The sequence below is a fragment of the Armigeres subalbatus genome, chromosome 3 (genome assembly GCF_024139115.2).
Source record: "Armigeres subalbatus isolate Guangzhou_Male chromosome 3, GZ_Asu_2, whole genome shotgun sequence".
Lineage (NCBI taxonomy): Eukaryota > Metazoa > Arthropoda > Insecta > Diptera > Culicidae > Armigeres > Armigeres subalbatus.
Genome location: NC_085141.1, coordinates 165,418,671 through 165,442,256, shown reverse-complemented (window position 1 = coordinate 165,442,256; position 23,586 = coordinate 165,418,671).

Below are 23,586 nucleotides of genomic sequence, written 5' to 3'. Positions count from 1 at the left end.
TTATCGACTTTGTTAAATGCAAAATATCGACTTTGTTAAATGCAAACACTACTGTAAATATTTCGATGAAGCAGTGCAAAGCAGTCAAACTACACCCACAGAGAAACAGACGTCTAACTCAATGTATGTTACATCGTTCACCTTTTTAACGGTTGATTTAATTTTTGGTAGGTGGTCAATCAGCCACCGATGGCGCTTCCATCGATTTTGCTTGTGTTTGACGCTTGCGCACTACCGCCATCTGGTTGCCGCTTGACCAAACACAATGATTTTAGCATTGGGCGACTATGTTTCCGTGACGATGATTCTGATTGCATTTTGTTTTAAGTGAGACGTCTGTTTCTCTGTGCTACACCTTTGCTTCAATCGTTCAAACTGTGAAAGCCGTTCCGCAAACATTAAAATGATTGTTCCACTGTAAACATTTCTATCATTTTCTTCAGCAAGAAATTTGATTAATGAATCGCCTGCTTTGAGCGTGCTTACAGCGGCACACTTGGAGTTAACTTTCTGAAATCAGTATGGCGAAAAGCATCTAATGTTCGATTTCTCAAAATTAAGCACTTTCATCAAAAAAATATTTGATAGGCATGGTAGCGGACATCTTCCTACATAATCGGTACCAAATAGTTTTTCATGAAAAGTTTCTTATTTTGAGAAAACCCGCATTAGATGACTTTCGCCATACAAATTCCAGGCGGTTAACTCTTGCTGGCTGTTTTGCGCATATACTATAGCGCCTGGATGTGACAGCGGCGAGTAGAAAATCAGCCACTGCCAATAATTCATTCTTTCTGAATATTATCGATATTATTCCAATGCATCATTCTTCTTCCTCTTCGGTGTCCTAAATTCCTACTGGAACTTAACACCTGCGTTGCAACTTATTATGAATTGAAAACTTTTTGCTGTCCACCATTGATTGAATGAATATGTATCTTTAGTGGAAAGCCATGAAGATGACACTCATCCGATTGCGTTTTGTTATGTTACGCTTATCATAATGGGTATGATTATTTGGCTACATTTAGACATGGAAAGTGAATTGAACAAGTCGCTTGGATTAAACGCGCTTCGCTCAACTCACTTGAACGGACAGTAAGTTGAACATGTTCAACTCTTGGCAAGTAAATTGCATTAAAATAAGCTGTTCAATTCACTTGCCCTTTCAAAACGTAGCATTACGGTGACATATTTCGGCTAAACTTAATTACGCCTATTTTATTGTGCTTTCTCGATTTCGTATCCAATATCAGATATTTTTTGGGATTTAATAGATTATTTTTCGATACTTTCGCAAGACCAACTCGTTGAACGTATCCGATCTTGCTCGGGATTTTACTACAGTCGCTCTCCACATCTCGATATTGAAGGGACCATCGAGATAGGGAGAGATCGAGGAATGGAAGGAAAATGTAAATGGGTAGTAGATCCAAAACAGCTTGTTGCTATGAAAACCGACAACAAAACAAATATCATTGCTGATTGTTGATCTGTACTGTTATCGTCCAAATATGGTCTAGTAGCCTAAAATTTGAACATATCGACATAGGAGAGTGAATCCAGAACAAAATACTATTACTACACATCGGGATAGAAAGATTTCAAGATAGGGAAGTTATTGATATGTAGAAAGCCAAAATGTATGTAGATTGTAGGGACCGAGGAAACCATCGACATAGGGAGAGAAATTGAGATATAGAACATCGAGATTTACAGAGTCGACTATATTTTGTATTCTTACTGTCAATTGTTGAGTTCATTCAGCGCCGCACTCTAGATCATTTTTAGCGCGATCGTATTGGGTTTCCTTACAACTCGCATCAAAATTGTATTTTCACAATTTCTCAACTTTCTCCTCAAAATTTAGTGATATTTTATAACACAGCAGTCCTCAAGACGAATCGATTAATGAGAAACCCGTACAAATCGGTCAACCCGTTCGTGAGTTATATTGCCTCAAAGGAAATGCAAACTCATTTTTATATAAAGATTGTACCACAAACGTAATTATGTTTGAATTGTATTTATATCAGGCTCTCATATCGGGCAGTTTGTTCACAAAAGTTCGTTTCTCTCTGTCAAATCATATTCACAAATTGATAACAATTTGGGAATTCTCAAAAATGGGATTATGCATGCGAGTTAATTTGAAAAGAAATCATCATTGATTTTATAAAATCAAGAAAATTCAACGCGGTGTGTGACAAAAAAAAAAGAGCATCGCTAATACTTTCACTACGTGAAAATATAGCTCTTATGGGCCAAACACATGGGAAAACTGTCAAAACGCACGCAAACGTGTCCATTGTGTTTGACCCTTTAGGCTTTCATTTCGTGACTATTTGAAAAAAATCTACCGAGGGTCCCAAACAACTTTTTTTTCTCCCTTAAACGGAACCTTTTACACCCAGGTTTTTTTTTACACGGTTTGGTTTTAGTCGTTTAAGACCTTCAGCGTCAATGAAACAATGAGTTGACCCCACCAAAAATTCACAAAAAACAAAGAAAATTCAGGGGGTATTTAAAAAGTTGTGAAAGTTCGGGTTTACCGAGAAATTGATGAATTCCAACCGTGTAAAAAAAAACCTGGGTGTAGTTGTAAAACAGTCAATTATTTACCACGTCACTTCTAAATGAGTTTCCTCGATTTTTTTCTTTCAATCATTCATTTATTTAGTTAACATCTAAACAGATAACACTGAATCAACAATTTGACGCCACAATACACGGTTCGAGGCCGCATCTCTCCATCCTCGGATACGCCCCACGCTCGCCAAGTCGTTCTGCACCTGGTCTGCCCATCTCGCTCGCTGCGCTCCACGTCGTCTCGTACCTGCCGGATCGGAAGCGAACACCATCTTTGCAGGGTTGCTGTCCGGCATTCTTGCAACATGTCCTGCCCATCGTACCCTTCCGGCTTTAGCTACCTTCTGGATACTGAGTTCGCCGTAGAGTTGGGCGAGCTCATGGTTCATTCTTCGCCGCCACACACCGTCTTCTTGTACACCGCCAAAGATGGTCCTAAGCACCCGTCTCTCGAATACTCCGAGTGCTTGCAAGTCCTCCTCGAGCATTGTCCATGTTTCATGTCCGTAGAGGACAACCGGTCTTATAAGCGTCTTGTACATGACACATTTGGTGCGGTGGCGAATCTTTTTCGACCGCAGTTTCTTCTGGAGCCCGTAGTAGGCCCGACTTCCACAGATGATGCGCCTTCGTATTTCACGACTAACGTTGTTGTCAGCCGTTAGCAAGGATCCGAGGTAGACGAATTCCTGGACCACCTCGAAGGTATCCCCGTCTATTGTAACACTGCTTCCCAGGCGGGCTCTGTCGCGCTCGGTTCCGCCCACAAGCATGTACTTTGTTTTTTACGCATTCACCACCAGTCCAACTTTTGTTGCTTCACGTTTCAGGCGGGTGTACAGTTCTGCCACCTTTGCAAATGTTCGGCCGACAATGTCCATGTCATCCGCGAAGCAAATAAATTGACTGGATCTGTTGAAAATCGTACCCCGGCTGTTACACCCGGCTCTCCGCATGACACCTTCTAGCGCAATGTTGAACAACAGGCACGAAAGTCCATCACCTTGTCTTAGGCCTGGCGCGATTCGAACGAACTGGAGTGTTCGCCCGAAATCTTCACACAGTTTTGCACACCATCCAGTCTGGTAAGCTTCCCAGAGTAGCTGGTCTCGTTCATAATTTGCCATAGCTCTACGCGGTTTATACTGTCGTATGCCGCTTTGAAATCAATGAACAGATGGTGCGTTGGGTCCTGGTATTCACGGCATTTTTGAAGGATTTGCCGTACAGTAAAGATCTGGTCCGTTGTCGAGCGGCCGTCAACTTCCAATCATCATATAAAAAATTAAGGAGGAATCGATTATTACCAAGTTATAGTCTAAATAACTTGTTTATTGAAGCTCAAGCGTCAAAGAGCATAACGAAGCCAAACTCGATAAATGTATGAAATCCTCTGAAAATAGCTGAGAAACGCTTGGATGGAGATTATGCACTGGTTCGATATCTTTTTTTCATATATACCCAATTCTTTCTAAACACCTGCCAAAATTGAAACTTGTTATGCGAATGAATAAGTTTAACTGGTGTCATAAAATTATTCAAAACGATTGATCATGCTAAACAATAATCTACCATAGTAATATAAAAGCCTTCCTTAGCCATGCGGTGATATCCCAAGCAACATTACAAGTTTTATTCCGTTCTAGGGATGGTTTTCAAATATCAATTTAAAATAATTGTAACAGCAATATATAATCTCCCTTGAATATATTGATATTTCTCCTAATATATTTATAATGCAAATCAACTACCAAAAAGTGTTTTACGTGGTGAAAACATTGTCTAATCATGAATTATTGGAACGATTAATTGAGATGCGGTTTACACTGAGTGAAAGCTGTTGAGTATTCCTTTTAGCTATGTAGGTTTTCTTTTAACCTGCGCTTGATGGGGAAACTTCATTAACAGTACAACGAAAAAATAATTTTCTCCATACTAATTTGCATGCAAACTTGAAACGGCTTGTGCTAAATCAGTTTTAATCCAAATGAGCTCAAATTTTCAGGGGAAACTCAGAACATGGTAAAGAATCAGATGAGCACTGTGGATCAAAATCAATGTTTTGAACCACCCTAATGCTCATCTCACAAGTAGGTAAAATATTTTGATCACATCATCCTTGAAAATGTGATAAAAATCGTTACGTTTTAAAAAATCCTTAAGTCTTGAATGTCGGAATTCCATCTATAAATCTATAAATCTCTAAATCTCTACGAATTTTGTTAATTTACATTTAAATTCAAAAAGTGTTACAAAACATAAGTAAATTGATCAGGGTCACTTCCTTGCTGTTAAAAAATACCAGTGAGTTTTACCATTGCCTAGCGGTAATGTTTGCTTGCCAAATGTTGAATTCAATAAATTCGGCTCCGTAAGTGTGTCTGCATAACGATCGTCATATGTTGGGTAGTTTAATTATAACGTGTATCATGTATCGTGGCGCCACCACGGATACAAATTTCATCCATTTGCTTCAAAAATATACATGTTTACTTCCAAAATGGTAAAATGTTTGAATCAAACATATTTATTTTTGAAACCAAATTGAATCCCTGTTTGTTTTATACGTACACTAGTGGGCAGCCCCTCGCTCGCTCTTGCAAAAGTAAACAAAAACTCGAGTTCGGATCGGATCCGATCGGAGGTCAACAGAGGAGCAAGAGCAAGCGTGGAATAATATGTTTTCTTGCTTCCAAATTGATGATAAGGATGTTTTCAGGTACAGAAAGGTAAGTAAATGAAATATGAACGATTGGAATTGTGAAATCTGGTAGTCAAATGCTACCAGAATATGAAAATTGGTAGAGTTGATAAGAAAATATTATGAATGGCCGAACCAAAACAATAATATCCATGTTTGTTTCAAACATTTAGCTGGTTGAAACAACTTGAAACGCACATTTGATTCAAAAGAAAGTTTTCGTTCGTTTCAAATGCAACACTATGTTTGATCCAAACATATTTATTTTTGATGCCAGAACAAACTGAATTATTGTTTGGATTTACCTAGAATATGTTTGTTTTTAACGTAGTTTTTTCTGCGTGACATGTGGGGTCGCCAGAATTTCGTGAGAGTGAATCATATTGTTAATATATTATGCATCTCGAGATAAAATAGAGTACTGCGGCTTCCTGCTTCCGAGCCTGCGAGTGTAAGACCGCCGCAGCATTCTAGGAAAAGATTAGCGCGACAATAGTACATTTGATAAAAGTGTTGCAGTCAAATGAGCAAACAGCAACATGGTGTGCGGTGTGTTAAACATAATCGATTAAGTTTGCAAAAAAAACATCAAGCATCCCTATTTTTTTCATGATGACATTTTGAAGTGTGTGTAAAACGATCGTCATATTTTGGGTAGTTCGATTTACGTGTGTATCGATCCTTTCGGACGCGAGTTGGCGCCACATGTGGTGTCGCCAAAATTTCGTGAGAGTGAATCATATTGTTAATATAGTATATTTGCTTACACCAATGAGCTAGACTTTACTAAGGTGGCGCAGATCAGCGTTGCGTGCCACTGGTTATCTCTTTCACTCTCCCGCTGTTCTTATGCAACGCAAATAGTGACGTCACTATTTGCGTTGCATAAGATCAGTGGGAGAGTAAAAGAGAGAACTAGTGGCACGCAGCGTTGATCTGCGCCACCTTAGTAAAGTCTAGCTCTTTGGCCTTACACCTCGGGAATTTGGATCGCGGATTTTTTCCCCATGTATTTTTGCATATGCGATGTTTTCGGGATTTGGGCACGGAAAATCAAAATCCCGGCCCCATTTAAAATGCACGGGGATCAAAATCCGGCGGAAAATTTTCTCGAGGTGTAAGGTAGCCTTAACTTTCACGCTCGTCCGGCTGAACTCAATTTTGGGGCGATTTTACTCAAAATAATACCTTTGTTCGAAACGTCACACGATGAGTAATCAAGTTTTATGAATTTGAATGACTGTTACTCAAATAAATACAAATAAATGGAAAACTCAAATTTGAGTTCACTGTGAAAAAATGGCGAAGTCCGCTTGCTAGAAGTCCGGTGATGAACCAGAATTGAATTAAATTATTTGGGCCTTATTTGGACAATTTATTAGAATACATACTTTATAATTTTTGGTTTGATTATTTCATTTTTCAATTTTCAGATATGGTCATTATTAGAGTTTCATAGAAAACGAAACAGATTAAAGCAGTGACTTAACTATTTGAAGAGTGTTATTGGTTTTTGCATTGAATCTTTTCGTTTCGTCACTGAAACCATTGACACTTGTCTTCAGCGACTGCTTCCGCGATAGAGCATTTGCACATTTCATTCACTCATACATCTATATTGCTGTCAAAATGTACATTTGACAATTAAATTTTCAGCTAAAAGCTCTATTTTTTGACACCGGTGCACTCCACACAGCCAATCGACATCAGTTGTCAAAAAATCAGGAGTACCAACTTAACCAGTATCTCCTTGTCGCCGAGTCTGGCGCTGAGTGCTCGGCGCGGAAACCCAAAGGTGGGAATAAAATTTTGGGGCTTATGCGCAATATTTTCGGTAAGTTTCAAAGAATTTTATGATTTTTTTGTATTATACAAATCAGAGCTGGCATTTCCTCACACACTGTGCACAATGGTGATGGTGATGGTTAAACTGCGCCCAAAACTATCCGTCATCAACAATGTTCGGTACCGACGACCGCCGCGGTACGACCTAGAGCGACTGAAGCAACCTGATGTCGCCACTGCATACGCGCAGCATCTCGAGGCAGCGTTGCGGGAAGAGGGTGAGCTCGATGGGGCCCCTCTTGAGGACTGCTGGAGTACAGTTAAAGCAGCCATTAACGACGCAGCGGAGAACAACGTCGGGTATATGGGTCGAAGTCGACGGAACGATTGGTTCGACGAAGAGTGCAGACAGATTCTGGAGAAGAAGGACGCAGCGCGGGCGGTCGCGCTGCAGCAAGGTACCCGGCAGAACGTGGAACGTTATAGACGGAAGCGGATACAGCAGACCCGCCTTTTTCAGGAGAAGAAACGCAGCCTGGAAGAAGCGGAGTGCGAGGAGATGGAACAGTTGTGCCGTTCTCAAGATACACGCAAGTTCTATCAGAAGCTCAACGCATCCCGCAAAGGCTTCGTGCCGCGAGCCGAAATGTGCCGGGATAAGGATGGGAGCATCTTGACGGACGAACGTGTGGTGATCGAAAGGTGGAAGCAGCACTACGAGGAACATCTGAATGGCGCTGAGAGTACAGGCAGTGAAAGTCAAGGCAGCGGAGGAGATGACTACGTCAGTTCAGCGGACGATGGAAGCCAACCAGCCCCACCTTGAGGGAAGTTAAGGATGCTATCCAACAGCTTAAGACCAATAAAGCAGCTGGTAAGGATGGTATCGGAGCTGAGCTCATCAAGATGGGCCCGGAAAAGCTGGGCACGTGCCTGCACATACTGATAGTCAGAATCTGGGAAACCGAACAGCTACCTGAGGTTTTGAAGGAAGGGGTTATATGCCCCATCTACAAGAAAGGCGACAAACTGGAGTGTGAGAACTTTCGAGCGATCACCATCCTTAATGCCGCCTACAAAATGATATCCCAGATCATCTTCCGTCGTCTGTCACCATTAGTGAACGAGTTCGTGGGAAGTTATCAAGCCGGCTTCGTTGACGGCCGCTCGACAATGGACCAGATCTTTACTGTACGGCAAATCCTTCAAAAATGCCGTGAATACCAGGTCCCAACGCACCATCTGTTCGTTGATTTCAAGGCGGCATACGACAGTATAGACCGCGTAGAGCTATGGAAAATTATGGACGAGAACAGCCTTCCTGGGAAGCTTACCAGACTGATCAAAGCAACGGTGGATGGTGTGCAAAACTGTGTGAAGATTTCGGGCGAACACTCCAGTTCGTTCGAATCGCGCCGGGGACTAAGACAAGGTGATGGACTTTCGTTCCATGTTGTTCAACATTGCGCTAGAAGGTGTCATGCGGAGAGCCGGGTGTAACAGCCGGGGTACGATTTTCAACAGATCCAGTCAATTTATTTGCTTCGCGGATGACATGGACATTGTCGGCCGAACATTTGCAAAGGTGGCAGAACTGTACACCCGCCTGAAACGTGAAGCAACAAAAGTTGGACTGGTGGTGAATGCGTCAAAGACAAAGTACATGCTTGTGGGCGGAACCGAGCGCGACAGGGCCCGCCTGGGAAGCAGTGTTACGATAGACGGGGATACCTTCGAGGTGGTCGAGGAATTCGTTTACCTCGGATCCTTGCTAACGGCTGACAACAACGTTAGTCGTGAAATACGAAGGCGCATCATCTGTGGAAGTCGGGCCTACTACGGGCTCCAGAAGAAACTGCGGTCGAAAAAGATTCGCCACCGCACCAAATGTGTCATGTACAAGACGTTAATAAGACCGGTAGTCCTCTACGGACATGAAACATGGACAATGCTCGAGGAGGACTTGCAAGCGCTCAGAGTATTCGAGAGGCGGGTGCTTAGGACCATCTTTGGCGGTGTGCAAGAAGACGGTGTGTGGCGGCGAAGAATGAACCATGAGCTCGCCCAACTCTACGGCGAACCCAGTATCCAGAAGGTAGCTAAAGCCGGAAGGGTACGATGGGCAGGACATGTTGCAAGAATGTCGGACAGCAACCCTGCAAAGATGGTGTTCGCTTCCGATCCGGCAGGTACGAGACGGCGTGGAGCGCAGCGAGCGAGATGGGCAGACCAGGTGCAGAACGACTTGGCTAGCGTGGGGCGTATCCGAGGATGGAGAGATGCGGCCTCGAACCGTGCATTGTGGCGTCAAATTGTTGATTCAGTGTTATCTGTTTAGATAATAAATAAATGAAATGAAATGAAATGAAGAATTACAATAAATTCTATTGTAATGACAAAAATTTATTCGAGAAATAAACTATTTTTTTATTGTTACGGTTACTAACAACCCCTATTTTCTATTGTAAAACTTCCATTTACAATAGGATTTATGATGAAAAACAATATTCTCAATTGTTATTATATTGTCACCAGCAATTGAGTTTATTGTAATTACAATTAAATTTATCGTATTGTTACAATAATTTCTATTGTAATTCTATTGGACTTTTCTATTCGGGAACCTCAAATTCATAAATATTCGCTTTTATGAGGTGAGTAAATGTAACTTAAAATAAAATATCTTCTGAAGTGACTCAAAATTGAGTTGGAGTCAGTTTTTCCGATTTTGAGTTAATCTGACCCAAATTTGAGTTCAGCCGAACGAGCGTGTTGACAACAATCATGAAAAAACAGGGGGGAGTAAGCCTGTCATCCACGAACAAATCAAGCCTACACTCTGAGAAAAATATATACTAAATAGATTAAAAGTCATTCTAATCGGCTATTCGCCTGGTTGACCCCAGCTTCGTTTAAGTGCCAGTTATACTTGTTTAGTATAACTTTCATGTATATGGAAATAGTATAAAGCGAAAATATTGAAAATAGTATTAGTTGAGTTTATATAATGTTAGAATTATTCAGTGTTTACAAACGAAAGCAGGAAAATATTTTTGTCAAACTTTTTATTTTATTCATTTCATTTAATTTAAGCATAATGTAACAAACGATACTGAGCATTGAGCAGTACTGCCGAAGTCTTTGACTGGTTGCTCTAGTATGTAAATGTCTAAAGTTGCCCCGCGCACGTGGGACATTGTTTGCGGGTAGGTTACCCGCTTCGCCAAATTCTTCAAACTGATTGGAAAGCGCATCCATCAAGGCATCCATACTTTGTTGCCGGCTCTATCTGACGGTCGTCATTTACGCACAACAGATCTGTTATTGCTTGACCTAATTATCCGTATACAGATCACGTGATGCAGCTGCCGTACCCAAACTGAGCTGTTGAGCGATCAAAGTTTGATTCTAGATCACGATACTTGGAATATGCTTACAATCTAATTTGTTTTTATCAGATTTTGTGGGACAACAGCTTGTGCTGCTATTCGATCCGAACACATTTCCTTTATTCTGGCGTCAGAAAAACTAATTCAAATCTTGCCGATACCTTTTTTGCTAAAGCGGGATGATTGCCGGCATTCCATCTTTGAAATGCTGGCATTTTTCTTTATCATAAGAGCCACCGGAATCGTATCGGTACTAAAATCAAAACCACATAAGCATTATTTTCATCGGAAAATTAATTCAAAAACCTACCATCAAACTTTCGTTTCCTACTCCACCGTATATTCTTAAATAATTCTGCATATTCTTGAAGATTCCGTACTTGCTGTAGCGTCGAAAAGACAGTGATCTGAGCACCTATTTAAAAAAGCACATAGCACAAAAAACAAAACAAAATTCTATAATAGATTAAATGGTAATCTTGCATAGAATACTTCTTAAACTAGGCTAAGTATAAGTTTGTTTATATATAAAAAGATTTGATTCTATACTAACAATCTGGGTGCTGCGGATAGAGCCGCTTTTCTGCTCTCAAGCGAGTAGCGGGATATTTTGAAATCAATCCCATAATCAGAATTATATTGCAGTTCTCCGGCTGTCAAACATTTCCCGCTTTTCGAATTTCTCTTTCCATGCTGCACGATGGCGCACAAATGCGCGAGACTCTACATGACTTTACGATGGTTAACATACATTCCTGCCCCAATCAGCTGCTGAATCTCGTGAAATCTCGTAACGACTGCGTTTTAAGTTGCATTTACTAATTATCCACTCGAAATATAATGTGAATATATTTGTTACAAAGAATGCAAAACTCAAACTAAGTTTATTTTAATTTTTCCCCAAAAAATAACAATACTTCTCAATATAAGATCTAAAACGAACATAACCACAATCTTCAATGTTTGGCTCCGGCACAATAGAAAATTTTGGCTTCACTTTGACAACCAAATTGATTCTATCCGCACCACCCAGCTAACAATGGTTTGTTCAATTTCTGAGTGTACCTAAGATGTACACGGAGAAATGGGAAAACCCAGAAGTGGGTGTTTTTTCACCCACCTAGGAAATAACTGGACTAACCCATAAGGTGGGTAAAGTGCCTTTACCCATATGTGGGTAGAAGGGTTGTACGTCAAAACTGATGTTTACTTTTCACCCATCTTCTCGAAAACAAAATTTATCCAGATGGGTGAAAAATACCCATTTGGCCAAAAAAATTGATGGTTTTCAGAATTTGGTAAAGCCCAGTATCCACTTAAAAAGTAGAGAGGTTACGGAATTTTGTTCAATATTACCAAGCAGAATTTTGACAACTGATCGGCATGGAGCAAAATGTCACTTTTACTTGCGGAATAATCGAGCAGACTATTTTTCCGAAAGTAAAGTGACAGCTCCCATTAGTTTGCGTGGGAACCTTACAAATTCCCTTTTTGATTTTTGTTCTTTTCAGGTGGATACTGGTGAAGAAATTTCATTTCAATTTTTAACTTTTCCGATTCAGTAAACGGAATTTAGCATGGGTTTGGGATTGAAAAAGGAATTTCTTTTGAACACGATACCAACCTTAATTTGGTAATTGAATTGAAAAATTAAAATTGCATAACACAAACACGTAATTAATTTATTGCTGCCTTGTAGTAAAATTTGCATGATAAAGTTTCCAATAACTATTTTAACAAGTCTAAAACTTATATTATTTGGCAAAGACCCTTGGTCCTTCAAGCGTGCCTTCAAGTCCTTGGGTCGTATCAAAAGATATTTTAGTTACTAGATAAAGATTGTCGCTACTGTTCCCTTTGTTCTGCTGTCCGAAACATGTGTGGTACATACCTGTCAAATCGTATGGATTTTCCTTCTTTGACATTTAGCTCCCCTATCCTCGCCAGCAAAAGATGTTCCGGACAGCGACGACAGCGACAATCTTTATCTAGTAACTAAAATATCTTTTGTCGTGTCCGAGTCCATCTCATGGAAGCCGGTAATTTAGTTTGTACCCGCATAGTAAAAAACTCTTCGCTGTATTGTTACAACATTAAACTGTGTTTAGCTCACATCGTTAATATTTGTGATATCGGTATTTTAGCGTGGCACTATAAATGTCTGTCTATGCATTTACTTCATATAAACGTAAACCCAGTTTATCATACACAGTCAATGTAAGGTATGAGGTTATATAGCATTTTCTGATGTTCCAAAATCCATACGAATCTCAGTGGCAAACTATAGTATCCTATATGTGACATATATAACATAATGTTAACGGTTCAATATATGTTCCACACAAGGTTACATATCGTTTCAGTTGAAAACAAATTTCATCATACCACGCACACAATCACACACATTTTATATTTTAACATCTGAAGAAATTTAACTGTTACAGTTATGTTTTGGTGGTATTCGTGCAAGTGAACTTTGCATCGCTTTCTGGCAAACAAAAAATCGTGCTGAGGAAAAGCTGACCAATTGACTGAACTAAAATGCGAGTTAAAAGGTAATTATCGAATAAAAACTAAAAAAAAGTGAAATTAGCTTACACCTAATTCTTGTTTTCATATTTTAGGTAAAGATGCTGAAATTTACCGCGCACCGGAGACACACCGGAGTTTTCTTCATGAGCAGTGAGTATAATTTATACTGAGCTATAGCTACAATTATGTTTCGCGTAACTTTAAACCGAGGGGCTGTCAACTTGTGTATTTACGATTCATCTGCCTGAATTGAAAAGGCGTATTAAGGAATTTTTTTGTATTTCCGTATTTTTTAGTGTATTTCCGTATTTTTATGTATTTTAGTATTGTAGTGTATAAGGTTCATCATTAATTCGACACAGTTGTTTCATAAGGGCCAATGTCGCAATGAGCTCGAATGGAGAAAAATGGGTTCGAATGTTCCATGACATGTTTTCAATTATAATTCGAAAAGTAGATGGTATTTTAAATGTTGATAGTATGCATGAAATACATCAATATCTAATCATTGAAGCCACATATAAATAAAATTTGCTACGGATTGATTTCGATTTGAAAATGTGATTGAAGAACTAGTCGTCCTTTTTTTTCTAACAGTGTACACTTGCGCCCTTCAGAAATGCGCCGTAATGTTTTTCACAACATCCTTTTCGCCCAAATTTCACGCCCGGCTGTCAACCTATTTGTCAATATCGCCTGTTTGCATCGCCCTGTTGTGTTTTCGAAGTACCGTTTAGCCCTTTTGCTCACATGTGTTTTTGATGCAAGAACGAAGTGTCATAATGCAAAAATGAAACACAGTTTAGCCGTTTTGCTGCCATGGAGAAAACGGGGCGCAATCGCACCAAGAAAAAAATTCGAACGGAAATGTAATATCGCCCTTCTGTATTTTTCTGTTTTTTCAGCAAAAAAACAACATTTTGTACCATTTTGAATATGCTACATATACCTGTCATAAGACGAGTTTGAACAATCCCATTGAATTCCACCACTTAATTGTATCCTGACAGATACGTATTTCGACCTCAACAGTAAGGCCGTCTTCAGTGTCTTGTACTTGACTCGACTTGAAGAAAATGATCGCAGCTTACACTATTTATACTATGCGTAGGTATAATAATTTATCTAGGTACTTATCTTACTACGGTGCTTATTTCTACTCGCTTGATGTGCTTAATGCTTAGGTATAAACTTGAAGAGCCAGGAGCTACCATTTCCTTGATCTTTATTCAACAACCGCGTTTGTACCTGTCGGTAGATTTCAAGCTCTCAGCAACATCAAGTTTCCACGGAGAAGAGACATTTCTTAAAATTTTAATGTTTGATGTCGTAATTGAATGATTTTCCTGATATACATGTTCAGCTACCTTAGACCTAAACTCATAATTTAATCCCTTATCAGTTTCCCTCTTAGCCTTACTTACTTCTGCAATATGTTCTTTGAACCTTACATCTAACGATCTTTTGTTTGACCTACATATACTTTATCACACTGTGAACAATTAATTTGATAAACCCCGGCCTTATTTAACATTTCTACTCTATCCTTTGTGGAGCCCAACAGTGTCTTCAGTTGATTGCTTCTGCTGGAGAATACTAAATCGATGCCGAATTTCCTCAGTCGATGGCGTAGCTGGTGGGTGATGTGTCGATCATAGGGGACCGATACCCTCTTCAGCGGTTCATCGATCGGTGTTAGTGTTGTCAGTTCGTTTTTCCGTAGGTTCCTCTGCTTCTTGTTGATGATTGCTTGTATTGTTCTTTCCTTGTATCCATTGATCCTCGCTGTTTCCAAGATGTGTTGTAGCTCCTTCGTTTTTCCTTCTTCGCTCAGGGGAATCGTCTGCATCCTGTGGATCATGTGATGAAAAGCTGCCATTTTGTGCTGATACGAATGATTTGATGTGTATGGGATGACTCTCATGGTGTTGGTGGGCTTCCTGTAGATTTCGAAGTCTAATGTTGCATTTGGCCGGGGTTTATCAAATTAATTGTTCACAGTGTGATAAAGTATATGTAGGTCAAACAAAAAGATCGTTAGATGTAAGGTTCAAAGAACATATTGCAGAAGTAAGTAAGGCTAAGAGGGAAACTGATAAGGGATTAAATTATGAGTTTAGGTCTAAGGTAGCTGAACATGTATATCAGGAAAATCATTCAATTACGACATCAAACATTAAAATTTTAAGAAATGTCTCTTCTCCGTGGAAACTTGATGTTGCTGAGAGCTTGGAAATCTACCGACAGGTACAAACGCGGTTGTTGAATAAAGATCAAGGAAATGGTAGCTCCTGGCTCTTCAAGTTTATACCTAAGCATTAAGCACATCAAGCGAGTAGAAATAAGCACCGTAGTAAGATAAGTACCTAGATAAATTATTATACCTACGCATAGTATAAATAGTGTAAGCTGCGATCATTTTCTTCAAGTCGAGTCAAGTACAAGACACTGAAGACGGCCTTACTGTTGAGGTCGAAATACGTATCTGTCAGGATACAATTAAGTGGTGGAATTCAATGGGATTGTTCAAACTCGTCTTATGACAGGTGAAAACATTCCACTAAAAAGCTCAAAATAATTTTCTTATCAAAACATGCTACATATAGTATATTTCCAGGAGGTTCGATCTATGACATAAACTCGATTTGTTTACATTTGCGACTTCGGTCCTTATGAAACAACTATGTCGAATTGTATTTTCGTGCATTTTGAACTTGAATTGTGTTTTTCGTGTAATGTTCAAGGTATTTTTGTTTTTGTTTTTTTTTTTTTCATTTCGACTTTTGCATTACGATGTGGTTTCAAAGGAGGAAGACGATCTGGAACTGGGTTTTTTATATGTTGGAGACCTTCAAAACTGCAGTGGAGTACCATAGAGAAATATTTAAATGACTATACTGAGCAAGACCGAGTCTTGAAACTTTGTTCACACAACAAATTTGCATGTTAGCGAGCGAATCCCACAGATTTTGTATAATGTGAATCACATTTTGTTTAATGTGAAGAAATTGGTTCCCCAAAAACCTCTACAGCCCAAGTAACCAAAAGTTTCTTTGAGTACGTTGTTCGTTTAATCAGCTTCACTGAGCTGCTTAAGCGAAAAACGTACTTTTGAAGGAACTTTTATGGTTACTTGGAAGTATTTCAAAAGAAATTGTTGGTCGATGTTATTGTCGGTCGATAAAAGTATGAGAGAGTTTTGAAATTGACATTTTTCGGTCACACTCGCATTGGAGTATCGCGTGCGGAAGATCCCTGGCATGTTCCTGCATGTTCATTACTGTTTTTCTGATTCCATTTGACAGTCTACCCACCCCACGTGATTTTGCTTCCGATGCAGATGCCGGCTAGGCATCTTGTAGTAGAATCTGTATAAGTCCAATGCATGAAACTTCTCCCTAGATTACAGCGGTATGGTTTGAAACCACCCCAAGCGAAAATTCGTTTGAATCTGTCCTTCGATTGAATCTACAATAAATATTAAAACCAAGATTAAATGGTTTTGCGAGATATTTGCGCGCCTGATTTTTTTAACAACAATCCCATATCTGTCAAAATAAACAAATTGATTGACAGGTATTGACGTATTTCTGTCGAGTCGGCGTAATAATCGGGTATTAAAATTGTATTTAGAGTCGTATTGACGTAATGTCGACGTATTGATGAATTATTTCGAATTGAAGTATTAAAAAGAATTTTTGTATTTTTCACGTATTTTTTTAAGTATTTTTGGAAGCAAGTATTTACAATTCAACCGATTCATACAGTTGATCGCCCCTCGCTTTAAACATTGTTTTTTTTTAAATTTATTTCTAGAAAACGGTTCTTTCCATAATGCTGTAATTCCTGAATAAAAATCATATGAGCTGCAAATCTTCAGTTGCTTCCATCGCTCTGCCAAGAGAGATTATTTCCGTATCTGGACGGAGGAGTCCGCCGGAGTCCGCATGAATACTTTTCCCTACCAATGTTCCACAGGACGAATGTTAAACTTGTTTTCAGAAATAATTAATTTATTTTCAAATAAATGTTGTTTCAAAGACTATATATTCTTGATGTTGTTCGGTTCTTGTTTTGTTTTGTTTTTTTCTCTTCAATTTGTCTGATCTGGAAGGGGGATAATCAGCTCGACCCTTGTATATACTTCAACTCGAGGGGCGATCAACTGTATAAATCAGTTGAATTGTAAATACTTGCATCTAAAAATACATTAAAAAATACCTAAAAAATACAAAAATTCTTTTTAATACTTCAATTCGGAATAATTCATCAATACGCCGATATTCCTTCAATACATCTCAAAGTTCAATTTTAATACCCGATTAATACATCGACTCACCAAAAATACGTTAATACCTGTCAATACCAATCAGTCTATTTTGACAGCTATGGAATTGTTTTGAAAACAAAAACCCGAGAGCAAATAACCCGTGGAATCGTGTTATTTCAATTTTAATGTTAATTACTTGATTATATCGGTATCTGTACCCTCGTCTGTACCAAGAAGAATGAACATAACCGAGCTGGATATATCGATTGTTCCTTTTCAAATATTATGGAGGAAGTTCATGAGAACAATATCTATTTCTATTTTAAAACATATGAGAGTGATTAACTCGCTTCAACGCATCAATCATAATTTCCAAAGAATTCATAGTGGAGCTGGAAACATTTGCTCGTGAAGAAATTAATGTAGTATATATTATTATATCAATAATGCGTCACAAATATTAACAAATGCTTAAAAAAACATCCAAAAACTTTTACATCTTTCATCGCAATTTACAAGATTTCCGGATTCTCTCAGGCAGGACACTGGAACCTATTGCGTGAGCGGTCCAAATTAAGATACGAGATAATAAGCAACAAAAGAATTGCAAGATGTTCTGTTCTGGTTTTTCTTGATGGTTTATTTATGTTGCTAAATAACCACACAGTTTCAACATAACATGGCTGAACCTCTGGCTGCTCCACAAATTCAAACTTTGAAGACGATGAAGAATGCAACTGGAAAGAAAGTCACGAGTACTGTCTGGGATAAATTAAGCATGGTGAAAATATTAAATTAACAATACAATTCTACTCCTCATTTCTATGGAAAATTCTAATCTAATAATTTCAATGGAACCATTTTCTCCTCTCTGTTTTTTTACCCCATTGAAGAGCTGTCATTGGTTGTGTAAAAAAAAATTTGCTTCGGCTTCGCGATTAGTCGAAATTACGCATAATACTAAAGACACACCTGTGGTACTTGTACCATGGTACAAGAAGACAAGAAAATAATTCCAAGACTATCTTTGATAAAGACAATAATCGGTACGGTACTCATTTCAAGATTCTTGTACCATGGTACTTATACCACCAGTGTGTCATTAGTATAAAATACAATTTATGGTGAAAAATATTGCGCTTTTTGCACTTTATAAGAGTTTTGCGAGATTTTTTTCTCACAGTTATCTTTTTCTCACACTCAATACACTCAAAAAAGTTTGATTTTCCGTGTATAATATTTTTGTGTGGGTGCTCAATCTGAAAACAAACAGACGTCAAATCATGGCGGGAATCGATTTAGTGTACACGCTTACATGTGACTAACGAGTAATGGGTTATTATTGGGTAAATTACAGTAACAAAAATCGATCAACCCGAAATGAGAGTGCGTGTGAGAAAAGAAGCGGGCAAATCACAATCTACACATAACTCTTCAAATTGGTGAAATCGGCAATACACTGAAAATACAATTTATGATGAATTTAATACACTATAATACAAAAATACACAGAAATACTTCAATACGCCAAAAAATACAGAAATACAAAATAATTCCTCAATACGCCTTTTCAATTCAGGCAGATGAATCGTAAATACGTGAGTTGACAGCCCCTCGCTTCAACTATGCATAACAAATAAGTCATATGGTTCGAGTTTCAAAAAATGGATTGTATTTCAACCATTTGTCAAAGAATGAGGCGAAAATTTTGTTCGCGAAAATTGTCATTTTTGTATGGTAACCTAACTTAACAACCCGTTCCCCATATTGTCATTCGGCTAATAACCATTTCATATAATGTCAAAACCATTGATGGTAGTGTGGACTTATAGTTGCGAACGACGTTTTATGGCAATGTTCACCGAAAAAAATCTTTATATTGAATATATTTGTCGCACACATAAATTTTTGCAATTTGGCGACCCAAATATATGCAATTTGTACCCACACATAAATTCAATAACTGCATATTAGAGACCACACATACATTTTATTTGATTATAGATTATATTTGTACTTCGCGTGGAGAGTGGTTATGTGTGCACTAATTAGAATCATGAGTTAAATTAATGGATTTTTGCCAATAAAAATGTGTGGAATTTTTGTAGTGTTGAGATGTATTTACTAATGGTTATGGAAAATAAAGCCCCAAACGTAATATAACGGAACGGCGACGGAAACGGCAAATTTGACAGAAAATATATGGGCTAACTGTCAAATTTTCCGTTTCCGTCGCCGTTCCGTTGTATTGCGTTTGAGGCTTAATGGTGAAGGTCCAAGTACGGTTCAGATTTATGCGGGTAGACATCTCGGTTATTGTTTTCACATCCCGCAGGATCACGCCGTCATTGGGAAAACAGATCCGAGCCGGTAATATTCTACGGAAATTACGAAATTAACCACTACATATGGAATCAGGGCTATTTGATAACAGCCATAATATCTGAGATAAAGAAACACTTACCTTCAAGCTAGTTGAAAGGTGCACTATCCTGTCTAACATTTCAACACATTTTTGTAACACTTTGTTTTTGATAAAATATCTCAATTAACCCGCATAGTTAATTCAAAATGCAGACGACGTATTGATTGTTATTTCAAAAATAATTATAAGTATTTTTTCATCCATAAAAGAGTGGAAAATACCCATGTTCCGCAGACAGCAGGGCTGTCTGAAGATGGGTATTTTGCATACATTTAGCAAATTTTGGAATCACTCATCTTTTTGACAGCTCCATATAGCTTCCGAAGATGGGTGATTTTAAAACATAAAATGTGTATTTCCAAATCTCCGTGTATTATCCGGGCCTCGCCGCTTGGGAAACACGGAGAAATGGGAAAACCCAGAAGTGGGTGTTTTTTCACCCATCTTGGAAATAACTGGACTAACCCATAAGGTGGGTAGAGTGCCTTTACCCATAAGTGGGTAGAAGGCTTGTACGTCAAAATTGATGTTTACTTTTCACCCATCTTCACGAAAATAAAATTTATCCAGATGGGTGAAAAATACCCATTTGGCCAAAAAATGTAGCGCTTCTTAGGAGTCATAAATCATAAATAATTTTGAATAGAAATATTGAAATTGCATAACACAAACACGTCATTCATTTATTGCTGCTTTATAGTAAAATAACCATATTATTGTTTGTAACTAATTTCTCTCAACTAAAATTGAATGGTAATGGTCCACTTAGTTTTTATTTCTACAGCTCGGCAAAAATCCGCACAGCCGTGCGCCAGCAAAATAAAAAACTGATATTTCAGCAGAAGTGACGTGTGTTAGCTGATTTTCTGCAAAATAGTTGCTGATTTTCAGCAATTTTGACAGAAATCTCGGCAAAAAACATGATTGCTGGGGCACGGCTGTGCGAATCTCGGTAAAAGTTGATCATTTTGCTGAGATCCCGGTGAAAAAAATTAAGTGTGTTGGTCCTCCAAGTCCTTGGTTCGTGGTCCAAAGTTCATCTGGATGCTAGTAATGTAGTTTGCTGTCTGCAGACATCTCGATATATTCTATCATTCCTTATCCTGAACTATCATGCCATCATTAGGAAAACATGTCCGGATCGGTGATAATCTATATGGAAAATATATGGACATTACGACATTAATCTGTATACATATATGGACTCTGGGATAAATATTTGATAACAGCCATATGTATTTGAGAATTAGAAACACTTACCTCCAAGCTTATCAAAAACTGCAGAATTCTGTCTAACATTTTATAAGAAAAAATACGAATGTTGAGACAATTTGTTTTTATACTATTTGTATATATATATAGTATTAATTCAACTAAATTTAAGATGGAATAATTCTGAATGCAGACGACATACTAATTGTTTTATCAAATTAATGCTAAGTATTTTTTCATCCACAAACGAGTGAAAAATACCCATGTTCCGCATGAAGAAGAGCTGTCAGTAGATGGGTATTTTCCACACATTTGGCAAATTTTGAAAACACCCATCTTTTTGACAGCTCCATATAGCTTCCGAAGGTGGGTGATTTTAAAACATAAAATGTGTATTTTCAAATCTCCGTGAAAGCGGGCCACCCTGCACTGTGCCAACAAAGTACTCTTTAATGGGTAAAATAGTACCCATTATGAAGTTAAATAGTTCAACTCATTAAAAGAGTAAACAGCGTTTACTCATTAATGAGTAATCCACTCATACGTCAAACCAGCGAGTAGTTTTTACCCATTACCCGTGGAAAGTTTTGCAGGAAAATGTGTAAAAATTACTCTTTATTATTTATAAAAAGCATTCGCTGACATAATAAAATGTATAATTCAATAATTGAGCGGTGGACATAGTTATTCGCAAAGTTTTTATTCCAAATAAAACATATATGCACACTATAAATATAAATGAAATATGCCGTATCGTACAAGAATAATTATTGTGTTTTCCAGCTTTTGATCAAAACTTTGCCATCCCGTCGTACCCTTCTAGTGGATATAGTCTTCCACGGATACACACAAACAGACCGGTTCCTTCGATAGCTTCGTTAGTTCTTAAGAACATGCTGAGTTCCATTCTTTCCGGAACATCCGAGCCAGCGTAGTTTCAACCGATGATCCGACTTTTACGGCGGCACCCTGAGTTTATGGCCATCTGCTTCCTTTTTGTTTTCCGGTGGCGATGTCCCCATGAGCTGTTAGCAAATAGTTTGTATTTAATTTCATTATAAATGCTTAATTAAAATGAAAGTAATACTCACAACAAAATCTCTCGGGATTCCTTTCGCTGCCATTGTATCTGTCAACAATGTGATCAAGTTGATTTTCACCCATTAATGGGTAGTAACTTTAAACTTTGAAATGGAGGAAAAATACACATTATCAAAAAAATAAAAGTACCCATTATTTTGACAGTTCCATATATCAGTAAATAATGGGTCCTTTTCACTCTTTAATGGGTATTGTCGATTCACAGTGTGGGCCACCCCGCTTGGCAAGTGTAACATTTTTCGAACTGGAATCTTGTAGGATATTGGTTAACCTACACTACTGCTGACTAACGAAAAAATTGTGGGATTGTTTATTTACATTTGCTTCATACCACATGCAGAGGAGGCACGATGCACCGCATATTACCCCCTGGAAAAAAAAGAAATCACTACCCAAAATTTGGGTTAAAGTATATTTCGAGGTATATTTTGGGTTTAAATATCTATCCGTGCACCCAAAAAAATCTGCACGTTCTTTCCGCCTGAAAAAATACGTAGATTTTTTCCACCTGAAATTCACGTAACTTTTACCTGATTTTCCGATAGAAATTTCATTCTACGTGAAAATCAGGTAAGTTCTACCTGAGTTTTGGATACACTCCACCGGACAGGTAAGCTTCACCTGAATTTTCTGAAGCATTTTCAGCTACGTGTGCACGTAAAATGTACCTGAAAATTCAGGTGGAAACCGAGGTGGAAACAACGTTTAGATTATTTGGAGTGTGTACCTAATAGTACACGGATGGAAAAAAGTACCTAATATTAGGCACTTTTCACTCAAATCGGGGGTTGAGTGTGGGAACCCAAAATTAAGTTTTTTTTCTTAAAATTAAGTAATTTTCTAACCGTGTAGTAATCAATAGACCAACGCAAACTCTAACTTAACCTCACTTATTTTGACAGTTCACAGAGCTTGTTTACAAGGTGTTAGAAGAAAAATCGATAAATTTAAATTCATATTTTTAGTTCAAAATTGCTGTGATCAGAGTATTTCAGTGGTATTCTTTGCATTCAGCATGAAATCAATCACAAAGGACATCTACGTGCGAATAAAATGAAAAAAACGTTTTTATTGGAAGCTTCGCAGGAGACTAAGTCCAGGTGAAATAGCTGTGTGAACCTTGGTGTGAACTGTCAACCTACGTCATCATGCACTATAAGCCATTTTATAAAAAGCTCAAATGACAGGAGACCAAACACTAATATTTACATTTTACAAGGAACATTTGCGAAAATGAAATGAAATGATGATGATGATGACGAAATGATGATGGTTTACATGCAAATTTACCAAAACAAAGACCGAGCCGTCCACTCAAAATTTCGATCAGCTGTTCGAATCTGTCTCATAAAATGGCTTATGGTCTATTCAAAATTCAAACTCTATCTGGAATAAGGGCGAATGTCGCAAGTGAGGATTCTCTTCGTCGACTTCCCCTCTTTTTAATAAAAGTGACAAGCAGCGGTTTTCCTTGTGGTTTATCACCTCAGCACGATAGAAAACAATGCGAACTTGCATTCTGAGGTGATAAACTGCAAAGAAATCCTCTGCTTGTCACTTTTATTTAAAAGAGGGGAAGTCG